The sequence below is a fragment of the Trichoplusia ni genome, chromosome 2 (genome assembly GCF_003590095.1).
Source record: "Trichoplusia ni isolate ovarian cell line Hi5 chromosome 2, tn1, whole genome shotgun sequence".
NCBI lineage: Eukaryota > Metazoa > Arthropoda > Insecta > Lepidoptera > Noctuidae > Trichoplusia > Trichoplusia ni.
Genome location: NC_039479.1, coordinates 2,063,066 through 2,071,551, shown reverse-complemented (window position 1 = coordinate 2,071,551; position 8,486 = coordinate 2,063,066).

The following is an 8,486-nucleotide window of genomic DNA, read 5'->3' as shown; positions in this document are numbered from 1 at the left end:
CAAAGATTTAATGATATAGTTATAGTTGTATTGGTTATATAATTAGATTTCAGAGACGTTCCGACCTTCCTTCTTTTTCTTTGTTTCTTTCCAAAATAAGAGCAGAAAGCGAAGAAAAACGTCTTTATAATTGTTAAAGGCACATCTTCAATTCTTATACCTTGTCCAAATAAAGCAAGTATGAGCTATCAATATTTTTTCAGTTAGCAACCAATCGACGGTAAATTAAAACTAGTAAAAAAACAACAGCTATTACCAAACGGTGGCGTGAAATATCAATCACAGTCAATTATATACACTAATACTATATAATTAAGATTCAAGTAGCGAGAAAGAATCATTTTGCGAATTAACACCACGAAACTCGATCCCAACATCATGGTCAGTTTATTATAAACTCTATTCCGTGGTGATAAGGTTGAAATGTTTGTTGCAGGTAACGTGGTCGTGTTATATGCAAAATACAAGCCAGTGTTGCCACAGCGATCTTGAACTATATACGTTCACTCGCAAATGTAGTGGAAATATAGTTGTCGAATTGGGCAACTGGTAGCAGTCGTTGCGATCCTCCATCACAGCAAATGTAACCAATCTTCCTATAAATAACATAACTTAGTATATTCCGCAACAGATCTCTTAGTACATTACGACTGACGATCCATATTTGCAACATGCTCATGTCTTCTTCAATAAAACATAATTCTGCAAAACTATAAGATAATATTTCTATATCAACCGTTGATGTATTATTTTGATTATCATCACAAATAATTGTAATGACTTTTCAAAAGCTATGAATTAAGAGCCAGGAATCCATGGATCCAGGAAGAAAACTAGAAAAAAAATGCTTACAGTATCTGTTGAAATATATGGGTTTACAAATGCAATAAGACTTTCCAAGTCTCATACTTGAATCAAGACAATTATAATAGGGCTTTTCTAAATCGATTTGATTCAATAAAATACCAAGTTTGTCCGTCAAGAAGTCTGGCATCTATTAATGTACGTCATGATCGTGAATTCGTAACCATAGATAGCATTTATGTCATTTCACTATTTCTAAAGCTACGCTAGATACTTTGGGCAGCCGTACCAAAATGCCGCTTGTTGTAATATACATATCTATAAAAAACCTGTTTTAATTCTCTCGCGATACCGATCAAACATTCGTTCATCATTTGTACACGGTAACTGGGTTATAAATGGCGCTAAAATTCTTTAAGTCTCGTTTATAATTGATGGATGATGATTTATAACTGTACGGTTTTTTGTAACGTGTCTGCGTATTTGAAAGATAAATAAACTTGGTCTAATGGCTGTAGGTCATAGGATAGGAACGACATGTAACATTCTTTATTTAAGTGGTGATTTAAATAATTTTATACTTAATTCTAAGCGCCTGCTTCATAATTACTGATAACCTGCTATCTGTCAGAAAAATTAAAAAAAAATATTTGTATGAAAAAATCTGACATACATTTAACGGGAACGGGTGGCGAAACAAGCCCTAAGTAAATGCCCTTCATGCAGAAAAGTTGATGAAGAATTAACGCATGGCATTCAAATTCAAAAGCATGCCTATGTACGAACCTCTATGCGTTCTTTTGACAATAGTCCCTTGGAGAAGAGACCTATTTCGATTTAGGCAGAGGGAATTAAAATAGGTCACTTGTATCAAATTTGACGGGCCTACTGGTCTAGTGGTTAGTGACCCTGACAGCTATACCGGAGGTCGTGGGTTCGATTCCCGCCCAGGACAAATGTTGTGTGATTAGCATGATCACTTGTTCTGGTGTCTGGGTGTAATTTATCTATAATATGTATGTATTTAGAAATATATAAGTAAGTTTATCAGTTGTCTGGTTACCATAACACAAGCTCTGCTTAGCTTGGGATCAGATAACCGTGTGTGAGTTGTCCCATGATATTATATTATTATTATATAATAGTTTTACTTTAGTATACAATATCTTTATAATGATTAGATTGTCCTTTAAGGTCCACAGTCCCAAAAATGGGATTGTCGAATTGTCCCATGACTGGAGGTATAGCATTTATAAGGATCAATTTGAAGCATTTGAAGACAAGGCAATCTTGAAATCATCATTGAGAAAGTCCAGTCGGTACCACTTATACAAGCTTCGTGTCAAATATATAAGGAATGCGTTGCATGTATAGATAGCATAAACATAAATATTTGAGTCATCACTTGTGCTTGATATTTAGTTGTGTCTGATTCTCGCCACGATAACTGGATAGCTTGCGTGTGAGGGAATTTTAATACTGGTGGTCAGGGCTTCTGACCTGCGAACATTTAGCTAGCCGTCGAAGATGATATGCCACTAAGAGAAGTTATTTAAATCAGCCATGTGAAATTAAAATAAATCATTATTATGAAAGGAGTATAATCTGTTATAAAAGTGACCTTTTTAATTTCTAACTTTGGGATTATCAATAAATAATCTCAGTCGATCGATGACTACTGCTAGACATAGGCCTGCATCAACTTGCGCTACAATCGCAGAATATTTAAAAGTACTACGACAAACGAACAACAAACGAACTTGTCCTACGCGGGGATCGATCCCACGACACGTCCCGTACAGTGAGTGCAGTGGGCATGGCTTGTTATCAAACTTATGAATACGTAAAAAAATTAAATTAAAACGACAGAATCACGCATCTCAATCGAGCTTCAGAAGGAGGTTCTAATTTAGCTCGCAAACTTTGACTTAAACACATGTACGTCTTTGTATTTCGAAAAAAGGCATGTAGAGGCTGTACCTGTCAGTCTTCCAATGATTTGTTATCCAATGTAGGTAGCAATGGAATGTGTACCACCCAAAATCACAGACTATGACCTACCACACTTTTATTGCATAATAAAGTAAATTATGCACACATTAAGACAGATAAAGCAATACATTAGTATTCAAGATGTTACCAGGTTTTACAAGCTAGTAAAATATCAAGGCTAGAACTAAAATCCAATATATTTATCAGTTATTACCAAAGTAGGTAACTTGGAAATACCAGTTTGGACCTTAGGGTATGCCTTGTAATAATTTAGACATTTAAATACTGTATGTATTTTATCACGTTTCCCTTTTCTTGATGAATTAAAAGTTTACGACCTCAACTCAAAATAAGACTGTTGCTTTTCTGAAAATGACAGAGGGAAATGCCGATATACCGTCTTGCATCCAAAACTATAGAACTACTCCTTAAAAAGTGGCTGGTAGATCTCCATAGATACTACCAGGGCCGCGGATTTGTCCGAAATGTTTTCTGTGGCAATGGTACACGAAGGTCAAAGGAAGGAACATGGGTGGGTTTTCGACTGACCAAATTTTATAATGGGTTTTCACATTCCTTCCCCGACCAATCTGCCATCATCGTCATTCATCTTAAACACTTTTGCACTTCCGAATTAACTACTTAGAGAACATACAATTTAGTCAGGTTTCATAAATTCCTCAAAATTATATCTAGTATAGACTCCGGGTACTTAGTAACAAGTTAGGTAATACAAATACCGTCCGATTCAGGTTTCAAACTATTTATGTAGAGGCTTATTTAGGCAAATCGTTTGCACCTCCCACGCCTCAAATAAATAATAACGTTCCTTGTATTAATCGAAGCTAAAAGATACTTTGAAAGACGGCTGATAACCGAGTCGAATAAGCTAAATTGAAAATTACTACTGTTTGCGACGTAAACCGGGTTCGATATCCGAGATGCTTATGTTTAGAAATTCTAATTTTTTTCCAATACTGGGTGTCTCTGTGCTTACGATTTGTGTTTTTGTGAAACCACTTACGTTTGAAGCCTAAAATTCAATACAAATGAAAGGAGTTTGCATCTGAAATGTGTGGCGTCGTTACATTTACTCAAAAGTATGTGCACCAAACTACCAGCCAGCGTAGTACAACCGAGAAGTTTTGCAAGCAGTTTTGACTAGAACTAACTTGATTTCTTGACCCTTTTGCAACTCGTAAAATGAACTCGCATTAACAGAATCTACAATTATTTATAAGGAAAACATCGCGATCTAACCTAGACTCCAAACATTGGAATCTGAAATTACCTACCAGCAGTGAGCTAGCGTGGAGATCAATTCTCAAACTTCGATATATAGAAAGAGGCCTGTGCTCAATATTGGGACGCCTATACACTGGTACGTGTTTTAACTAAAGCAGTCTGAACACGACTTTACAGCTGACCTTTGCAAAACAATAGACAGCAAATATCTTAACATTAAATTAATACAACTTGCATTGATTTAATCGCATTCTCCTTATGCAAATCGTGTGTAACACTTAATAACAAAAACGAGGGCAAAAGGTTTTTAATGAGTATTGAAAACTTAATTAAAGTGACCCCTTCGCCTTATCTATCAATAATCAAAGTAATTAAATTGTCATGTCTTAATACATTCATTAGTGCATTCAGAAGTTATATATCAGAAATGTCTTTGTAAAAAGTGCATTATGTTTGCGTAATGTCGGCCATTTATTAACAGTTTTTTTTTAATTTTTTGGCCGTGAATAGTTGGTTGTGTAACGATTAGTCTTTTTTTTTAATTTCGAATAACTTTTGCCACCCATCATTGCAAGTCCAGCCCCCGTCGTTAAGAAAGATGTAGTCGGCGTTAGTAGCAAGCCCTCAAAGGTATTGATTTGACATTTCGTTTCGTTTAGGCTTAGACACTCAACTCATACACAATTTCAGTGATTCAAGCAGAAAATGCATCTCTACATTTACTTATGAATTATATTTTAGTAATCTGTGTTGATACTGCAAAGACAAAAGTTTTGATAGAATGCCACGTTATTTAATTTTGAGAATATCGTAGACTATATACAAGTATTAAAATAGAGAAATACTGGCACAACGAAATTATTTTAGCCGTGGCAGTGCGCTAGTTATATTAGTGTAGCAAAACTCTGGGTTTTGTTAGCAGGGTGAATCAATTAACTATGTATGAAAACGATTTTAATTTACCTCAAATTGCTTTTTAGATCGTTTTATTTATGTTATATCTGATACACCATCCACAAAAGCATGATTATTAAAACATCCTGTGTATTATACGTTAATTAATACGTCTATAAAGTTCGTGTAATGATTTTGTCCTTCTAATTTCCGATAATCGACTATTGTTGTTTTAATTATCAATAAAAATATTTATGTTAAATTAAAGGTCTATAAAATAGCAAAATGTTCAAAAACAGTGACGCTATACGACATTGTCGGTGTGTCAGTCATCTAGGAATCCTCCCGTCACCTTTCAAAGTTAGGTTTGCATATTCTAATATATAAAATTCCCGTGTCACGATGTTAGTTACCGTACTCCTCTGAAACGGCTCGAGCTATTTTTATGAAATTTTGTATACCTATTGGATAGGTCTGAGAATAGAACAACATCTGTTTTTCATACCCCTAAGTGATAAGGGTTGCTCACACTAAAAATATATATTTTATTTTCTGGACGAAATTGTTTGTTTTTATTTTTTTTATAATGTGGCATTAAGAATACATACAACTAGAAAAAAAATCGGCAAAACAACGTTTCCTGGGTCAGCTAGTATTGATATATTAAAAAAACCTATTGATATATTTAATATCAATGTTTGCATATTATTTAGTCTCTACTTTCTCTATTAAATGATGTAACGGTTTACTCACGCGTATTTATCGGGGTAGCCCGACAAGTTCGACTCGCGATCCCGCCGCCTCTCCTCATGATTAAGGACTCCGGTTGGATCCGAAACTAGTCGCTAGCCGTTACCTCATGTAATAATGAATCATTCTCACGATAGTTACTATCAAAATCTACATTCTCTGTTGTTTATATTATGTTATTGTTTATGCTTAAGTTCATTTTAGAGCGAGGTTTAGTTACTATTTCCATCTAAACTCACCATAATGACGTGTCTGTGTGTACCTCATCCTCATTATTGTCACGTCAAGTGGTAACAATGACCGAGTTGGCGATTTCCCTGCTTGGTATGCAAGAGAACGAACCTATTTAATATGCCACCAGTTTCTGGATCAGTAGTCGTATTTCAATGCATGCTAACGGGATCCTTCAGGGTTAAATTTTTTCATGTACATGTAATATAACTATGTTCGTAGGAGATTTATGTGAATTGGATGGTCTGGAGTCAATTGGAGGATAATTTTACTGACTAGGATTCCATAGAGACTACATCATATAAAGTGCTGGGTGGAAATCCAACCCACGACCTTCAAATATGGTATCAGGGCTACTAACCACTAGACTAACAGGCCAGTTCCAATCATTGAACAATTTTTGACCGTCACGGAATATCATTTTAGTGCTAACAATATCTTAAATTCCAACAATCTCTAGTTGAAAACAGCAGATTCAAAAATAATCATAAGAAAATCATATTTATATATAAATGCATGATAAAGGAATCCACTTACGTCACACACAATTACATACAATCATTGAAAACCAAAATTTCGTAACAAATAAACAAATCAAATATAATTAAAAACACAATTTGATTGATTGACATGCGGTTCTAAATAAGTGTTTGTAAACCCATAATTATATATTATGCAGTCCTGTCAGTGTGTTTCAAAGAAGACATTAAGTGCGCAAGTGATATTTAAAACGTAAACAAAGAATTATGTAATTATAATTTTATTATGTAGTGCCTCTTTGTCTATAAAGATGATGACGCCCACTTGATAATCAACTCTAAGCCTAAACGGGCTCTCGGTTGTTGTTAAGCCATGATAAATATATATTTGTTAATTTTATTATAATAAAAACATAAGTACATACTTGGTAAAGTTTATTATATTTAACTCATGTATACGCTTAGTATGATGTGTGTAACGACAGTAGAAGAAATGGTAGAAAATTGAAGAGTGATTTTATTTTGAAGATTGAATTTGTAGAATAGGCGCGCATAGTTAGAAACAAACCTCCATATAAGAACTTTTGACGACCTCCGTGGTCGAGTGCCGTACATACCGGTTTCAAGGTGTCGCTAGCTCTGAGGTCCCGGGTTCGATCCCCGGTCGGGTCAATGTAGATATTCTTCTACATTGTCTCGGGTCTGGAGCTCGTGGCTAAGCTATAACTGCGTAAGTGATTCGATCACAGGTTAAGCTATGCTTGACGCGGTTGGTCCGTAGATGGGTGACCATCTTTGTCATAACGAGTTCCTCCGTGTTTCGGAAGGCACGTTAAATTGTGGGTCCCGGCTGTTATTCCTACATCTTTGACAGTCGTTACAGGTAGTCAGAAGCTTGAAAAAGTCTGACAGCCAGTCTAACCAAGGGGTATCGTGTTGCCCAGGTAACTGGGTTGAGGAGGTCAGATAGGCAGTCGCTCCTTGTAAAACACTGGTACTTAGCTGAAACCGGTTGGACTGGTAGCCGACCCCAACATAGTTGGGAAAAGGCTAGGCCAATGATTGTCTCGGGTCTGGGTGTTTGTGGTACCTTCGTTGTATCTGAATTCCATAACACAAGTGCTTTCGCAACTTACTTTGGGTTCAGAACAATGTATGTGATGTTGTCCACATTTCAAAAAAAAAAAACTGATGATGCTCTTTTTTCGAGCTATATGGGTTTGTCTTAGCAACATTTTACATTAAAACTGCTTCAATTGAAAGCACACCAAAAAAACGATTTCAGAAATGAAGACTTACCTAGTCCTAATATTTACATTTTGCAATTTACAACATAAAATAACAAAACCAATATTTAAACATAACATAACAAGTATGCAAAGAGCTATTATGATTTTATATACATACGAAATATATTAATAAACGGTGTAATAAAAAAAAAATGCAATTAATTATCTGTTAACATAGTCTCTGAAGGTAAAACAGACAGTTAGTGGTAACATTCTACTGTTTATTTTAAAATTATAATAAATCAATCAACATATTTTGACAGATTATAGTTTTTAAGTATTTTACCAGATGTGTGAAAATAAACCGGTAAAGTAAGAGTCAGATCCACGATATTGAAGTTTCACACAATAAGCTTAAGAACAAACAAATTGCGAAAAAAAGGCCAATTTACCAACCGCCACCAAAAATGGTTTTTATATTTCAAAGTCACTATGAGACAGTTGGTGGCAGACGAACCGATTTGCCGTTCCATTAATAATTATCCTTTGTGTACGGAACCCTAAAAAATTCTACAAAACAGAAGCAAATCAGACGTATTGCAATACAGGGCAAAGGCCTCATCTCCTACAGACAAGGAAGATTGATCACTAAGCAAATTACAGTAAAATGTCATAATGCAGCAAATAATCTTAAATTGATCACCCTTTTTTACACAACTAAATTAGAAGGACGAGTGTGTATATACGGTTATACCTAAATGTTTATTCAGGCCACAACATAGATTCTGAAAAGGCGCCATTTTTTCGTAATGGTGACTGAAAATGAATGAAACAATCGCTGAGGAGGAGTGGTGGTCTAACA